This window comes from Pleurodeles waltl, chromosome 4_1 (genome assembly GCF_031143425.1).
Source record: "Pleurodeles waltl isolate 20211129_DDA chromosome 4_1, aPleWal1.hap1.20221129, whole genome shotgun sequence".
Taxonomy (NCBI): Eukaryota; Metazoa; Chordata; class Amphibia; order Caudata; family Salamandridae; genus Pleurodeles; species Pleurodeles waltl.
The window spans coordinates 924,509,726-924,526,486 of record NC_090442.1 but is presented as its reverse complement, the minus strand read 5'-3'; positions in this window follow the sequence as shown (position 1 = coordinate 924,526,486).

Genomic DNA, 16,761 nt, shown 5'->3' with positions numbered 1-16,761 from the left:
CAAGTGTAGGAGCTAGTGTATGTTCAATCCACAAACACACACTGAACCCGCTCTTGGATCTCCCCTTCTCCCCCCAGTCAGACAAGACTGTAGGAGCTAGTGTATGTTCAATAAACAAACAGACACACTCATCCCGCTCTTGGATCTCCCCATCTCCCCCCAGTCAGACAAGACTGTAGGAGCTAGTGTATGTTCAAGACACAGGCACACTCAACCCGCTCTTGGATCTCCCCATCTGCCCCCAGTCAGACAAGACTGTAGGAGCTAGTGTATGTTCAATACACAAACAGACACACTCAACCCGCTCTTGGATCTCCCCATCTCATTCCAGTCAGACAAGACTGTAGGAGCTAGTGTACGTTCAATACACAAACAGACACACTCGACCCGCTCTTGGATCTCCCCATCTCCCCATAGTCAGACAAGACTGTAGGAGCTAGTGTATGTTCAAGACAGACACACCCAACCCGCTCTTGGATCTCCCCATCTCCCCATAGTCAGACAAGACTGTATGAGCTAGTGTATGTTCAAGACACAAACAGACACACTCAACCCGCTCTTTGATCTCCCCATCTCCCCCCAGTCAGACAAGACTGTAGGAGCTAGTGTATGTTCAATACACAAACAGACACACTCAACCCGCTCTTGGATCGCCCCATCTCCCCCCAGTCAGACAAGACTGTAGGAGCTAGTGTATGTTCAATACACAGACACACTCAACCCGCTCTTGGATCTCCCCCCTCTCCCCCTCTCCCCCCCAGTCAGACAAGACTGTAGGAGCTAGTGTATGTTCAATACACAAACAGACACACTTAACCCGCTCTTGGATCTCCCCATCTCCCCATAGTCAGACAAGACTGTAGGAGCTAGTGTATGTTCAAGACACAGACACACTCAACCCGCTCTTGGATCTCCCCATCTCCCCATAGTCAGACAAGACTGTAGGAGCTAGTGTATGTTCAATACACAAACAGACACACTCAACCCGCTCTTCGATCTCCCCATCTCCCCCCAGTCAGACAAGACTGTAGGAGCTAGTGTATGTTCAATACACAAACAGACACACTCAACCCGCTCTTGGATCTCCCCATCTCCCCATCTCATTCCAGTCAGACAAGACTGTAGGAGCATAGTGTATATTCAATACACAAACAGACACACTCAACCCACTCTTGGATCTCCCCATCTTCCCCCAGTCAGACAAGACTGTAGGAGCTAGTGTATGTTCAAGACACAAACAGACCCACTCAACCTGCTCTTGGGGCTCCCCATCTCCCCCATCTCATTCCAGTCAGACAAGACTGTGGGAGCTATTGTATGTTCAATACACAAACAGACACACTCAACCTGCTCTTGGGGGCCCCCCATCTCCCCCATCTCATTCCAGTCAGACAAGACTGTAGGACCTAGTGTATGTTCAATACACAAACAGACACACTCAACCTGCTCTTGGGGCTCCCCATCTCATTCCAGTCAGACAAGACTGTAGGAGCTATTGTATGTTCAATACACAAACAGACACACTCAACCCGCTCTTGGGGCTCCCCCATCTCCCCCATCTTCCCCAAGTCAGACAAGAGTGTAAGAGCTATTGTATGTTCAATACACAAACACACTCAACCCGCTGTTGGGGCTCCCCATCTCCCCATCATCTCCCCATCTCCCCCCAGTCAGACAAGACTGTAGGAGCTTGTGTATGTTCAATACACAGACACACTCAACCTGCTCTTGGGTCTCCCCCTCTCCCCCCTCTCCCCATCTCATTCCAGTCAGACAAGACTGTAGGAGCTAGTGTATGTCCAATACACACTCAACCCGCTCTTGGGTCTCCCCCTCTCCTCATCTCATTCCAGTCAGACAAGACTGTAGGAGCTAGTGTATGTTCAATACACAAACAGACACACTCAACCCACTCTTGGGGCTCCCCATCTCCCCCATGTCCCCCATCTCATTCCAGTTAGACAAGACTGTAGGAGCTATTGTATGTTCAATACACAAACACACACTCAACCCGCTCTTGGGACTCCCCCCAAACCCCCCCCATGTCCCCCATCTCATTCCAGTCAGACAAGACAGTAGGAGCTATTGTATGTTCAATACACAAACAGACACACTCAACCCGCTCTTGGGGCTCTCCCATCTCCCCCATCTCATTCCAGTCAGACAAGACTGTAGGAGCTATTGTATGTTCAATACATAGACACACTCAACCCTCTCTTGGGGCTCCCCATCTCCCCCAGTCAGACAAGACTGTAGGAGTTATTGTATGTTCAATACACAAACAGACACACTCAACCCGCTCTTGGGGCTCCCCCCATCTCCCCCCAGTCAGACAAGACTGTAGGAGCTATTGTATGTTCAACACACAGACACACTCAACCCGCTCATGGGGCTCCCCCATCTTCCCCCATCTCATTCCAGTCAGGCAAGACTGTAGGAGCTATTGAATGTTCAATACACAAACAGACACACTCAACCCGCTCTTGGGGCTCCCCATCTCCCCATCATTTCCCTATCTCCCCCCAGTCAGACAAGACTGTAGGAGCTAGTGTATATTCAATACACACTCAACCCGCTCTTGGGTCTCCCCCTCTACCCCCTCTCCCCATCTCATTCCAGTCAGACAAGACTGTAGGAGCTAGTGTATGTTCAATACACAAACAGACAAACTCAACCCACTCTTGGGGCTCCCCATTTCCCCCATGTCCCCCATCTCATTCCAGTCAGACAAGACTGTAGGAGCTAGTGTATGTTCAATACACACTCAACCCGCTCTTGGGTCTCCCCCTCTCCCCATCTCATTCCAGTCAGACAAGACTGTAGGAGCTAGTGTATGTTCAATACACACTCAACCCGCTCTTGGGTCTCCCCCTCTCCCCCCTCTCCCCATCTCATTCCAGTCAGACAAGACTGTAGGAGCTAGTGTATGTTCAATACACAAACAGACACACTCAACCCACTCTTGGGGCTCCCCATCTCCCCCATGTCCCCCATCTCATTCCACTCAGACAAGAATGTAGGAGCAAGTGTATGTTCAACACACAGACACACTCAACCCACTCTTGGGTCTCCCCATCTCCCCCCTGTCCCCATCTCATTCCAGTCAGACAAGACTGTAGGAGCTATTGTACGTTCAATACACAAACAGACACACTCAACTCGCTCGTGTGGCTCCCCCATCTCCCCCCATCTCCCCCATCTCATTCCAGTCAGACAAGACTGTAGGAGCTATTGTATGTTCAATACACAAACAGACACACTCAACCCGCTCTTGGGGCTCTCCCATCTCCCCCCAGTCAGACAAGACTGTAGGAGTTATTGTATGTTCAATACACAAACAGACACACTCAACCCGCTCTTGGGGCTCCCCATCTCCCCCCAGTCAGACAAGACTGTAGGAGTTATTGTATGTTCAATACACAGACACACTCAACCCGTTCTTGGGGCTCCCCATCTCCCCATCATCTCCCCATCTGCCCCCAGTCAGACAAGAGTGTAGGAGCTAGTGTATGTTCAATACACAGACACTCAACCCGCTCTTGGGGCTCCCCCTTTCCCCCCTCTCCCCACCTCATTCCAGTCAGACAAGACTGTAGGAGCAAGTGTATGTTCAATACACAGACACACTCAACCCACTCTTGGGGCTCCCCATCTCCCCGTAGTCAGACAAGACTGTAGGAGCTAGTGTATGTTCAAGACAGACACTCAACCCGCTCTTGGATCTCCCCATCTCCCCATAGTCAGACAAGACTGTAGGAGCTAGTGTATGTTCAATACACACAGACACACTCAACCCACTCTTGGGGCTCCCCATCTCATTCCAGTCACACAAGACTGTAGGAGCTAGTGTATGTTCAATACACAAACAGACTCACTCAACCCGCTCTTGGGGCTCCCCCATCTCCCCCATCTCATTCCAGTCAGACAAGACTGTAGGAGCTATTTTATGTTCAATACACAGACACACTCAACCCGCTCTTGGGGCTCTCCCATCTCCCCTATCTACCCCATCTCATTCCAGTCAGACAAGACTGTAGGAGCTATTGTATGTTCAATACACAAACAGACACACTCAACCCGCTCTTGGGGCTCCCCATCTCCCCCCAGTCAGACAAGACTGTAGGAGTTATTGTATGTTCAATACACAAACAGACACACTCAACCCGCTCTTGGGGCTCCCCATCTCCCCCCAGTCAGACAAGACTGTAGGAGTTATTGTATGTTCAATACACAAACAGACACACTCAACCCGCTCTTGGGGCTCTCCCATCTCCCCCATCTCCCCCATCTCATTCCAGTCAGACTAGACTGTAGGAGCTATTGTATGTTTAATACACAGACACACTCAACCCGCTCCTGGGTCTCCCCATCTCATTATCTCATTCCAGTCAGGCAAGACTGTAGGAGCTAGTGTATATTCAATACACACAGACACACTCAATCCGCTCTTGGGGCTCCCCATCTCATTCCAGTCACACAAGACTGTAGGAGCTAGTGAATGTTCAATACACACAGACACACTCAACCCGCTCTTGGGGCTCCCTATCTCATTACAGTCAGACAAGACTGTAGGAGCTAGTGTATGTTCAATACACACAGACACACTTAACCCGCTCTTGGGGCTCCCCATCTCCCCATCTCATTCCAGTCAGACAAGACTGTAGGAGCTAGTGTATGTTCAATACACACAGACACACTCAACCCGCTCTTGGATCTCCCCCATCTCCCCATCTCCCCCCAGTCAGACAAGAGTGTAGGAGTTAGTGTATGTTCAATCCCACAAACACACTCAACCCGCTCTTGGGGTTCCCCGTCTCCCCCATCTCATTCCAGTCAGACAAGAGTGTAGGAGCTAGTGTATGTTCAATCCCACAAACACACACTCAACTCGCTCTTGGGGTTCCCCATCTCCCCATCTCATTCCAGTCAGACAAGAGTGTAGGAGCTAGTGTATGTTCAATCCCACAAACACACACTCAACCACATCATTAACAGCATCAGCACTCATAAGTGTTAGTTTTTTTTTCCTTCTGTTCTTCAAGGAAGATTTGTGCTGTTTGTTTTAAAGTTTTGTTTTGAAAAAACCCCACCAAAGTGCTACTTAAAAAACATAACAAAATTATTTGAAAACACAAAATTTAAGGAAGTTGAAAAAAAGGTTATTTTTTTAGAATCACCCATTACTTTAAAGAAGAAAAATGATGTTATATTTGTGGTAGTCTGAATTTATGTTCTTTGTTTTGTCCTCGTATGACTTTGTGCATGAGTTATTTACTGAGTTCATAAGTGGGGTATGGGTGAATGACGAGTGTATGAATGTGTGTGTGTGAGCGAGTGCCTGAGTCCTGTATGGGTGATTGAGTGAGTAAATTAGTGTATCTATATGTAATGGAGTATGAGTGGTAAATGGATGACTAAATTAGTGCTTGAGCAGTGAGTGATTAGGTGACTGTATGAATAGTCTATTAGTGACTACATGAGTGAGTCAGTGCATGAGTGGTATATGGATAATTGAGTGAATGACTGCATCTATCGGTAAGTGACTGTATGAATGGTGTATGGGTAACTCAGTGAGTCCATAAGTGGTGTATGGGTGATTAACTGAGTGTATGAGTGCCTGCATGTGCAAGTGAGTTCCTAAGTCCTGTATGAGTGATTGAGTGAATGTATGAGTGGTTTATAAGGGAGTGAATGTATGAGTGGTCCATGGATGAGTGGGTTAGTGCATGAGAACTGCATTGGTGATTGGGTGGTGTATTTGTGGTTGAGAGTGAATATATGCTGTATGGGTGTGTGAGTGGTGTATGAATGAGTGAATGAGTGCATGAGTACTGTATGGGTTATTGACTACATGAGGAGTTTATGGGTGAGTGTGTGTGTATGAGTGGTGTGTTAGTATGACTGTGTGAATGAGTTAGTGAGGGTGTAAGTGGTAGATGTGCAGTTGTGTAATTACTTACAAGGAAAAGTGACTGAGTGTTTGTTTTTTATCACTCACCCATACAGTACTTCACAAACTGGTGGCAAAGAATTTCATATCCTTAACTATCTGAATGAAACATATCAAGCTACTACTAGTGGCTGGGAAATGTTAGACATATCTCTCCAAACAATTTTGAAAAATAAAATGAACATAAATATGTTAGTATTAAGTTTAGAATAGTTCTGAAACAAAACTGTATACATTGCATATGCTATCACACTATTACATTATAATAAAACATTTTAATTTCCCACTTTTTCTGTTTCCAGGCAATATACTAGTACATATAAAAAGAGTATTGAATAATGTTTGAACAGTTGGGAAAACGCCATCACATAGATTGTAGAAAAAACATAAGTCCACAGTATTTCACTACAAATAAGTGATATTGTGAATTGCATTCACTACAGTTTCTAAATTATTTAATTAAGCTACAATTACTGCACTAAGTAAAAGACCATATGATTTAAACATTTTGTTTATTATACCTGGTACAATACTACTAACAGATATAGGGGGTCATTCTGACCCTGGCGGTGGGAACGGGTGTCGTGGGGCCCCTGGGGGGGGCCCCTGGGGGCCCCTGCAGTGCCCATGCCATTGGCATGGGCACTGCAGGGGCCCCCTAACAGGGCCCCACATAGATTTTCAGTGTCTGCGTGGCAGACACTGAAAATCGCGACGGGTGCAACTGCACCCGTCGGACCACTTCCTCTCCGCCGGCTCCATTCGGAGCCGGCATCCTCGTGGAAGGGGGTTTCCCGCTGGGCTGGCGGGCGGCCTTCTGGTGGTCGCCCGCCAGCCCAGCGGGAAACTCAGAATGACCGCCGCAGTCTTTCGACCGCAGTACGGTCTTCTGGCGGTTCCCGCCAGGCCGGCGGCATCCGCCGCCGGCGGAGATCAGAATGACCCCCGTAATCCACTGTTGAATTTTGCACATTTGTTTGTAGACATCTCCCCGGATAGACCTAGGGGCATATTTATACTCTGTTTGCGCCGGAATTGCGTCGTTTTTTTTTACGCAATTCCGACGCAAAACTAACTCCATATTTATACTTTGGCGTTAGACGCATCTAGCGCCAAAGTCCATGGAGTTTGCGTAATTTTTTAGCGTGGACACCTACTTTGCGTTAATGATATGAAAGGTAGGCGTTCCCATCAAAAAAATTGACTCCGAGGCATGTGCGCCGTATTTACACTCCCGGGCAAAATTCACGCCCGGGAGTGGGCGGGTCAAAAAAAATGACGTACGGCCGCTTTTGCGCCGTTTTTTAGCGCCTGGTCAGGGCAGGCGTTAAGGGACCTGTGGGCTTGGAAGGAGCCCAGAGGTGCCCTCCCATGCCCCCAGGGACCCCCCCTGTCACCCTTGCCCACCCCAGGAGGACGCCTAAGGATGGAGGGACCCAACCCAGGGACATTAAGGTAAGTTCAGGTAAGTGTTTTTAAAAAAAAAAAATTGTGGCATAGGGGGGGCCTGATTTGTGCCCCCCTACATGCCACTATGCCCAATGACCATGCCCAGGGGACAGAAGTCCCCTGGGCATGGCCATTGGGCAAGGGGGCATGACTCCTGTCTTTGCTAAGACAGGAGTCATTTCTATGGGGGTTGGGAGTCGAAAAAAATGGTGCAAATCGGGTTGAGGCGAAAAATTTGCCTCAGCCTGTCTTGCCCCATTTTTTGGCACCCAAGCTCCATATCCCCCTACGCCGGCGCTGCCTGGTGTACGTCGTTTTTTTTCACGCACACCAGGCAGCGCTGGCGGCTAACGCCGGCTAACGTCATTGAATAAATATGGCGCCCGCATGGCGCTTCAGAATGGCGTTAACCGGCGCTAATTTTTTTGATGCAAAACTGCGTTAGCGCAGTTTTGCGTCAAAAAGTATAAATATGGCCCCTAATGTCTCAAGCAGTAATTATTCACATAGACCAAAGACTGTATCGCCTCCTTAGAACTTTGGCTGAAGAAACCATAGGTATAAATTAAGAAGTTTGAAAGGTAGTTTTTGTTTTTGAATTACAGACTGTCATTACATTCTGTCTGTTCAGTTTGAGTCTTTAAATATGCGGTATAAATTCCAGATGTAACATTAAGGCCTTTATGGAAAATGATAGCTAAGGTATGCTCTCCCAGAAATTGATATTTGTCCAGCTTTGAAGTTTGTAATTTCAGTGTCCAATTTTGAGCCATCTGCTCTGCATCATTGAAACATTGCTTTAATGTATTTATCACTTCTCGGCATAAGCAATGTAGATGATACAGTTGATTTACAATTTGGATAGGTCATGTTTTTGTCACTCTTCTTTATTAGTTTATCGACAGCAGCATTTAAGTAGAGAAATCTCTCTGATTGGATTTCAGTGGCAGATGAGAAAGAGCAATCTTTACACTTATGGTTCCATGTCAGTCAAAATATGTCATTATATTTACATTTTCTTCTAAAACTCCAAGGATCACCATTATGAATTCCTGTGCATCTTGTTGAGCAGTTAGAGTAAACACTATCGATCCACTATGTATGTCTAAAAGTCCTCTAATTCCTGAAGCAGAATCGATTACAGTTCTCTCATTAAATAAGCATTGAAGGCAATGAAACATTGCTGTACACAATGTGCTCCTTGTCAATGTGCTCCTTGGTTTTTCTTGAATAGCACTTACCACATGTAGTAGGTGGAAGAGAACATTGAGAACAACATTAGCATAGCAGTTTACACCATTAGTGTTCTCCAACTGGTAACCTACAGTATCGCTATCATTTTCCAATTGTTATTCTAAGCACCTTTTTGTTTCTCCTTGTTTACTGTCTTTTCAAGAAAATTCATAGATTCTTTTGTAAGTTTCCACTTAGGACATAATATCCGTTTTTCATAAATAGGACACCCTCCTAAATGAGGAGCATATTGAGGCCCATTTTCTTTTATTTTGTTCCGTATTTGAGTCATGTTTTGATGCAAAAGCGGCACAAACTTACAAAATACAATAACATTTATTAAGTTTTGCACTACTTTTGCGTCAAAAAATGACAAATGCGGTGCAAAAATGTATAAATATGGGCCTTACTACTTAATCTGGTGTAGCCTCTGACACAACTTGCATTTTCAGTAAGTTTCTTATCAAAATCAACCAGAAACAAACATGACAATGTTTGATATAGTGACAATGCTACAAGTGACATTCCTTCTTTAAATACTGTAAGTCCAATATCAACAAGTGCAGACTCTGCACTTAAACCTTGCAATTTATGGATAGTGACAGCATAAACAAGACAGACTGGGAACTACTTCCGTCAGACATACAAGTCTTTTACAAATAAAAAGATACAACACATTGTCTAATTTGCCTTATGCCATCAACCTAATCAAGCTTTATAGCTAAGAATTCAACCTCATCACCGTTAGGGAATCAATATCTTTACCCATAGCAGCATTTACTAGTCCTTCTTCAACATTTAAATTAAGTTTCAAAATTACTCTACAGTTTTTGCACACATGTAAACACTTCTCCAGCAGTCCTGGATACAGATTTCTCCAAAGAGTTCCATTTTTCTTGTAGCTTTACACTCAGAAGCACGGTCACTCCCTGGTGTTCCATCTTGTTTATCTGTAATTTTGAACATTTCTTCTTTCTCCAATTTCAATAATTCTTCATTGGAATTGGCAAACTCTCTTGAAGAGTTGGCACTAAAACTATGGATTTCCCCTCATTTCTGAAATTAACTATTAACCCTGCAGCTGAGTTGTTGGAGGAAAACAGTTGCTTGCTAAGTTGACTTCCCAAGGTAAATTTTCACTCCTCTGTCAGAACTCCTTCTCTAATGTCCTTAAAATATTTCCCTATTCGATGTCAGAGGCTGGACACAAGATTTTTATGAGTTGCCGGTATTTGAAGTATTGCCAAATGTTTAGATTTCCAATATGTCCCAATGAGTTCCAAGTTTCTTCATGCAAAAGAGTCTTGAAAACAGGCTATTCTTTTATAGGAGTTAGTTGCAGTAGATCACCAGAAACATTTCATTGCTTTCATCCAATCAAGATGTTGTACTCTGTTTTTAAAATATGTTGTATTCTCAAATGAAATAAGGCAAGCAAAACATTTGAAACCATTCTTACCTCATCAATAATTTAAAGCTTAAGTTTCTTCAAAACTCTTGCCACTTCATGGCAAGCTTCACCAGAGAACTTCTGGTATTCCAGTTCATTGCCATGTTCAACCGGTAGCATAAGTCATGTATGTAAAGTTATTCCTTTGATATTTTGTGCAGCTAATCCAGTATGTGTTGTTACTATAAACAATATGATTCTGTAGCCTTATGTAGGTAAGTGGAGATTCACTTTAATTAAAAAGCTTTTCCTGGTACCAGATTGACCACAATATATAATAGTATGGGCCTGAATGATGAGCAATTGCTTGGTTTATTCTTATGAAGTCATCCATGTTCTATTTTGCATTTTACTTTGATATAAATGTCTCAGTTCATTGGTGAGTTGTTCATCTAACTGTTCCAGATCTACAGATTCCTGTCCTGCTTGCTCCATTACAATTTCCACTTCATTCATAGCTATTGCAACTTTGTTTTCAATAATAGGTTGTCGGAGAGGATCCTGACTCAGTGGTCCATAACTATGGCGGTTTTGGGAACTATCCTTATCTACCTCAGCAGCAACCATTTCTTCTTATTGTATTCCATCATTTATCATTCATAAATAGTTTGTGAAAATTGAACACTGAATAGTATCTTTGACAGCATTGAGAGAATCTTCGTAGCAGTTATAGTCTCCAAGTAATTGTAATTCACTACGCCAAGTCTTGAACAATTGAAGAGCCAAATGGAAAAACTCTTGTTTGATAGCTAAGTTTTCAGTGGTTAATTAGATTTCCTTTTGTGTGTACCACTAAACAACCAACACATCCAAGTACTGCATATTTCCTTTCTATGTTTTCCACTTACATTGCTTCTATATCTGTAGTTTTGAAGAATTTCACGAAGACATTTGTCTTCTGGATATGGTCTTCTTCTTGGCTAGAATGTATCCAAAATATTTGACTTCACAATGTCTGAACTTTGTTGGTACAACTCTGGTAGGTACTGCTTTTCTGGGAAAGACTTTAACACTCTGTTTCATATACTAGTTAGGCCCAGACTTACTGTTAGACCTGGTATCCTTGGTGTGGTTTCCCATGTCTTTGCCTCTGCTTCCTGTGTTTTTGACTGTGTGCTGTACTTTGTTTTTGCTGGTTTTGGTACTCTGGGCACCTAATCACTGCTGACCAGTGCTAAAGTACAAGTGCTCCCTGTGTAAACTGTATGTGTAATTGGCTTTTCCATGATTGGCATATTTTATTTACTAGTAAGTCTCTATTAAAAGTGCACTAGAGTGCCCTGGGATTGTAAATCAAATGCTACTAGTGGGCCTGTGGCACTGGTTGTGCCATCCACATGAGTAAGAGTATAAACACGGCTCGGAACTGCCACTGCAGTGTCTGTGTGCAGTTTTAAGCTGCCAATTCGACCTGGCAAGTGTACCCACTTGCCAGGCCCAAACTTCCCCTTTTTTTCCTTTTTCCCCTTTTTTTCCCTTTCCCCCCTTTTTTCCCCTTTTTCCCTTTTTCCCCCCTTTCCCCCCCTTTTTCCCCTTTTTTTCATTTTTATCCTTTTTCCCTTTTTGTTCCCCCTTTTTTCCCCTTTTCCCCCTTTTTTTCCCTTTGTTCCCTTTTTTCCATTTTTCCTTTTTTTCCCTTTTCCCCCCTTTTTCTCCCTTTTTTTCTCCATTTTTCCCCTTTTTTCCACCTTTTTTTCCCCTTTTTTTCTCTCCTTTTTTCCCCTCCTTTTTTCCCTTTTTTTCCATTTTGTCCCCTTTTTTCCCCTTTTTTCCCCTTTTCCCCCCTTTTTCCCCCATTTCCCCCCCTTTCCCCCCCTTTTTTCCCCTTTTTCCCTTACCCCCTTTCCCCCCCTTTTTTATCCCCCTTTTTTCCCCTTCCCCCCCCTTTTTTCCCCCTTTTTTCCCTTTTTTTTCCCCTTCCCTGATTGTCAGTATGAAAATGCCACTTTTAGAAAGTGGGCATTTTCTTGCTTAACCATTCTGTGCCTCTGCCTCCTGTGGAATCGACTCGAGGGTCAGACTGATGTTGGGCTGTTTGAGAATTCCTTCTAGAAAGTGATACAAAGGGAGCTGGGGTATAGCCTGGATATCCTGATAAGTCTCCTGGGCTAGATTGGGGAGGTCTGAGTTGACACCTGAAAGGGCTATGCCTGTCTTTACACAATGCAGTCCCCATCCCCCCTGGTGCCAGGCCTGGGCAGAGTGGATCTTGTCAACAACAGAGACTTTCCTTTGAAGTTTGCTTACTTCAAAGGCAGACAGGAGTATAAGTAGTGGACTAAACCCCAGACTGTTTGCCTCTGGATCAAGAGGAACCTCTCCAAAGGAGAAGAACTGAAGAGAAGGAGGCGGAGTACTGCCCCTTTACCTGTGAGTGTGCTTTGCTGGGTTGGCCTGCAGTTGCTGCTTCTGCCTTTGAGAGGACAACAACTGGACTTTGCTGTGTTTTCCTGCTTGTGAAGCGTCTTCAAGGGCTTGGACTGAGCTTGCCCCCCTGTTCTGAAGTCTCAGAACCATCAGACTTCCTCTGCCCGCACCTGGACTCTATTGTACAGACAAGCCCTGCCAAGTGGCGCCTAACCCCATCCCTGCACCCTTGAAAGGTGAAGCTGGTGAAACCACAACTATGAAACTGATGTGACTTCTTTCCACAGGAACTGGTCACATACTGGGTGTAGCCACCCTAAGGTAGGTGGCCCATTGGCTACTACCAGGTACTCCCCTAAACACCCACTGAATGCAGTATTTAGTGGGTATTCCTAGATCTGCATATGAGATTTGATGGACACAAGATCAGTGACAAAGAAAACCCAAGGCTTGAGACCAGAAGTCCTGCTGCAGGAAGAAAAATGTGCCAAACCCTGTCTGTTGCACCCAGGACATGACAATTAGTGCTGAGGGGTCGACTGGCCATCAGACAGACTTTAAGAACCCAAGAGGACCTACAACCTTCCAAAAATTGGGAAGAACCTCCCTCCAGACCGAAGGCATCACTCCTTGCACCCAATAGGCAAGAACCAGTGAAATCCAGTTCACTGACCGGCTGCTGACCAATGAACAGGACACAGCAGTCAGTCCAAATTTAATCCGGAGGACCTAGGTAACAAACCAGGTCAGTGTGCCAAGTTTGGTGGCACTGCAGCCTCCAGTGGCTGAGACATGCCATAGCCCATGGCACTGGACCCCCAGTCTTGGACACCCAGAAGAAAAGTCCACTGAGGACTCTGAGGGCCAGAAGCAAGCACCAGTGGAGGGACTTCAGGACACCCAAGACCCCCCAAAGAGTGGCCCTGCTGACCTGCAATCCACCCACCAAGTGACCTGAACCTGGCACCAAAAGCTTCCTGACACACAACCCTTTGCTACTCTGTATGCACTGCACCCTGCCTCCCTAACAGCAGGCTTTAAAAGAAGGCTCCTATTGGCTACCATGGGCTTCTGGGTGCTTTGCAGTATTAGCGCCAACATTTTTTACACTAATCCTGCAAAGTGCCAAAATAGCGTCAAAAAGTATGACTCTAGTTTCCTAAGTATCGCCATGGTACATCGTATATTAAATTCAGCACACACATGGTGGTGTTAGGGGGTACTAAGGTGTGCTGAAAAAGTATTGCTGCACTAAGTGCAGCGCCTCATTTTTATAACTATGCCCCTAAGTTTTAGAAAAGAGGTTTGTGACGGAGAATACAGGTGAGACACCATACCTATCATACACCATATGGAACTGAAAGTGCAGAAGTGAGAAGCTACAATTTCAAATTGTATTTCTTAGCTTTATATGCATATACCACCCTCCGTATAGCCTACTTTAGACATAACTTATATATAGTAACAAGCAATCAATGTCTTGGAAACTGGTTAGAAATGGCAACTCTGACATTTAAATTATGCTGTAGAATGCACAAAGCATGGTTTAAAAACTAGTAGTGTTAATCATTTTCTAAAATTATATATATTTTACAACACGTGAATGAAGTTGAAATACCTGTCTGGTTCTATCTGAGACACTATAGTTTTCTCTGTTGTATACACTCCTATTCCTTTTATCTACACACACACCTGTGAATACACATTTGTTGTAAACATACACTCTAACTGATATCTGTTAAATGGCTTTCGTTGATATGTAAAATAGGGCCACAATTTCACTTTAACTCTTTTCTTTGTATAAGCATGTCTCAGCATAAGTGGTACAACAAGGAACCATTATTGGCAAACTTTTCAACTTAGGGCTCAATGATACTTTCCTAGTTAACAAATCAAAAACTGTGTCTCATATTTTGTTTGTCTTATCCCACATCTGAATGGTTAATGGCTTTCAACCCTTTATTGGAGTTTTGGAAAGAAGCCCAATTTGGTAGTGTGTGTGACTGGAGTCGCGACTCTGTCTCAGCACTCAGCACGGTCACCCTCTGTAACTTCAGGTGCTAGAAAATGTATTTACCATTATGTTTTGGTTATTTTTCAGGCACATTTAACATACAATGTTGATAGTGTACTGGAAAATTACTTTTTCAGTAGCTACTGTACCAAAACCATTCCTATTTCAAGTTATAAATAGTATTTTATTAAGTGCCGTTACCCTCCCCCCCACACTGTTTCACCTCAGCTGCCATAGCAACCTGTTTGGAACACTCCACTGTACGAGTAGTTCAGAAGTTAACAATAACATCTGTCAGCAGCATCCTAGTTTAAATTTCTTTTCTGGAGCAGGTGTGGTTGACTGTTAGAATGTAAGCAGATCCAAAATAGCATTACTTGTTTGTGAAATAATTGGAGCCAATCACAGATCTGCTGACTTAGGCCCTCATTACAACCCTGGTGGTCGGTGATAAAGCGTCAGTAATACCAACAAACCGGCAGTAACAAAATGGAATTATGACCATGGTGGAAACCGCCAACACAGACAGCCGCTTTAACACACCGACCGCCACGGAGGTAGCACCAAGCACCGCATCGGTAACTTCCAACAGCCAGGTGGAAGACAATGTTCCGCCCACTGTATTGCAAGAGGCCTAGCCGCCCCTTGGCGGTACCAACAACAACAAAAGCCTGGCAGAAACAGATCTCAGAAGTCAAAGGACTCACCTCTGGAGACTCAGGGAAGAACCACACAGCCATGGAGCCTGAACTGCAGGTGTTCCCCCATGCTGGTCTACCTCCTCCTACACCAGGAATACCAACGCCGGCGGCGACTACCACAGTGAGTACTGCTGCCTAGCACACAGGGGAGGGGGGAGGAAAAGAGTGTGACACACACACACACACGCACGCAACACGAACACCCCCAACAACAACATTACACATCCACCCTGTACCCCTCCGGAATAATGCAAGGACAAAAGGAAGTGATTGAAGTGAGTGTAATAAGATACAATTCTTGAAATACGTCCTCAAAATTCAAAACAGTATTTACATATATACAAATGGAGGGACACTGCCCAGTCCATAATGACCATGGGCCACAGGGCCACATCATAGGCCAAGGCCCCACGTTAATCCTGCAGCAACATGGAGAGAACACTGCTGGGGTATCAGGTCAAATACACAGGCACCTCAGGGGGACAGGGATTGGGGGGGCACCTCAGCCGGAAGATGGTACAACACCACTTGTCCTGGAGGGGGTAACATTCCCTGTGTAATGTCCTGGGGAGTGCAAAGCCACAGTCTCTCAAGTGGGTGGTTTGCCCACTGCTTGGTCCTGGGGAATGCAAAGCCACAGTCTCAAGTGGATGGCTTTTCCACTGGTTCTGGAGGGGGCATTGTGCCCAGTGTGCTTCATCCTGGCAAGGAGGGGGTGAGTGGATGCCTTCTTCCACTGGTTCTGGATAATGCTTTGTGCCCAGTGTGCTTCATACTAGCAAGGAGGGGTGAGTGGATGCCTTCTTCCACTGGTTCTGGAGGGGGCACTGTGCCCAGTGTGCTTCATCCTGACAAGGAGGGGGTGAGTGGATGCCTTCTTCCACTGGTTCTGGATGGGGCCTTGTACCCAGCGTGCTGCCTCCTGGCAAGGAGGGGGTGAGTGAATGGCTTCTCCACTGGTTCTGGAGGGGGATTTGTGCCCAGTGTGCTTCATCCTGGGAAGGAGGGGGTGAGTGGATTCCTTATTCCACTGGTTCTGGAGGGGGCTTTGTTCCCAGTAATGCAGATCTTTGGGACTGCACGGTCAGTCTCTCACCTGGGTGTCATACCCACAGGATTTGCAGTGGTCATGATGCATCACAATCCATGGAGGCAGGACTACACACCGCCGGCGGCTGCTCAGTGGTGGCAGTGTTGGTGTTGCCAGTGGTGGAGTGAGGCTCCAGCTCTTGCCCTGCAGCCTCGGACAGCTCCCCACTGGGGCTGCTGCTGCTGGCAGTGGTGCTGGTGGCTGTGCTGGCAGTGTTGGGGGGAGGCTCCAGCCCTGCCCCGGGCAGCCACGGACAGCCACGGACAGCTGCCCACTGGGATGGCTGAAGCATCATGGTTGGTGTTGGGGGCTCAGATTCTGTCACAGCACTAGGCCTTCTGTCCCTCATGCCAGCAGGGGCAGGCCCTTTGCCCTTGCCGTCTGGTGGTGCCTCCTTGCTGTCTGGTTGTGCCTCCTTGCCCTTCCCCTTGGCAGCTGGTGGTGCCTCTTTGCCCTTGGCAGCTGGTGGTACATCCTTGCCCTTCCCCTTTGCAGCTGGTTCAGGCA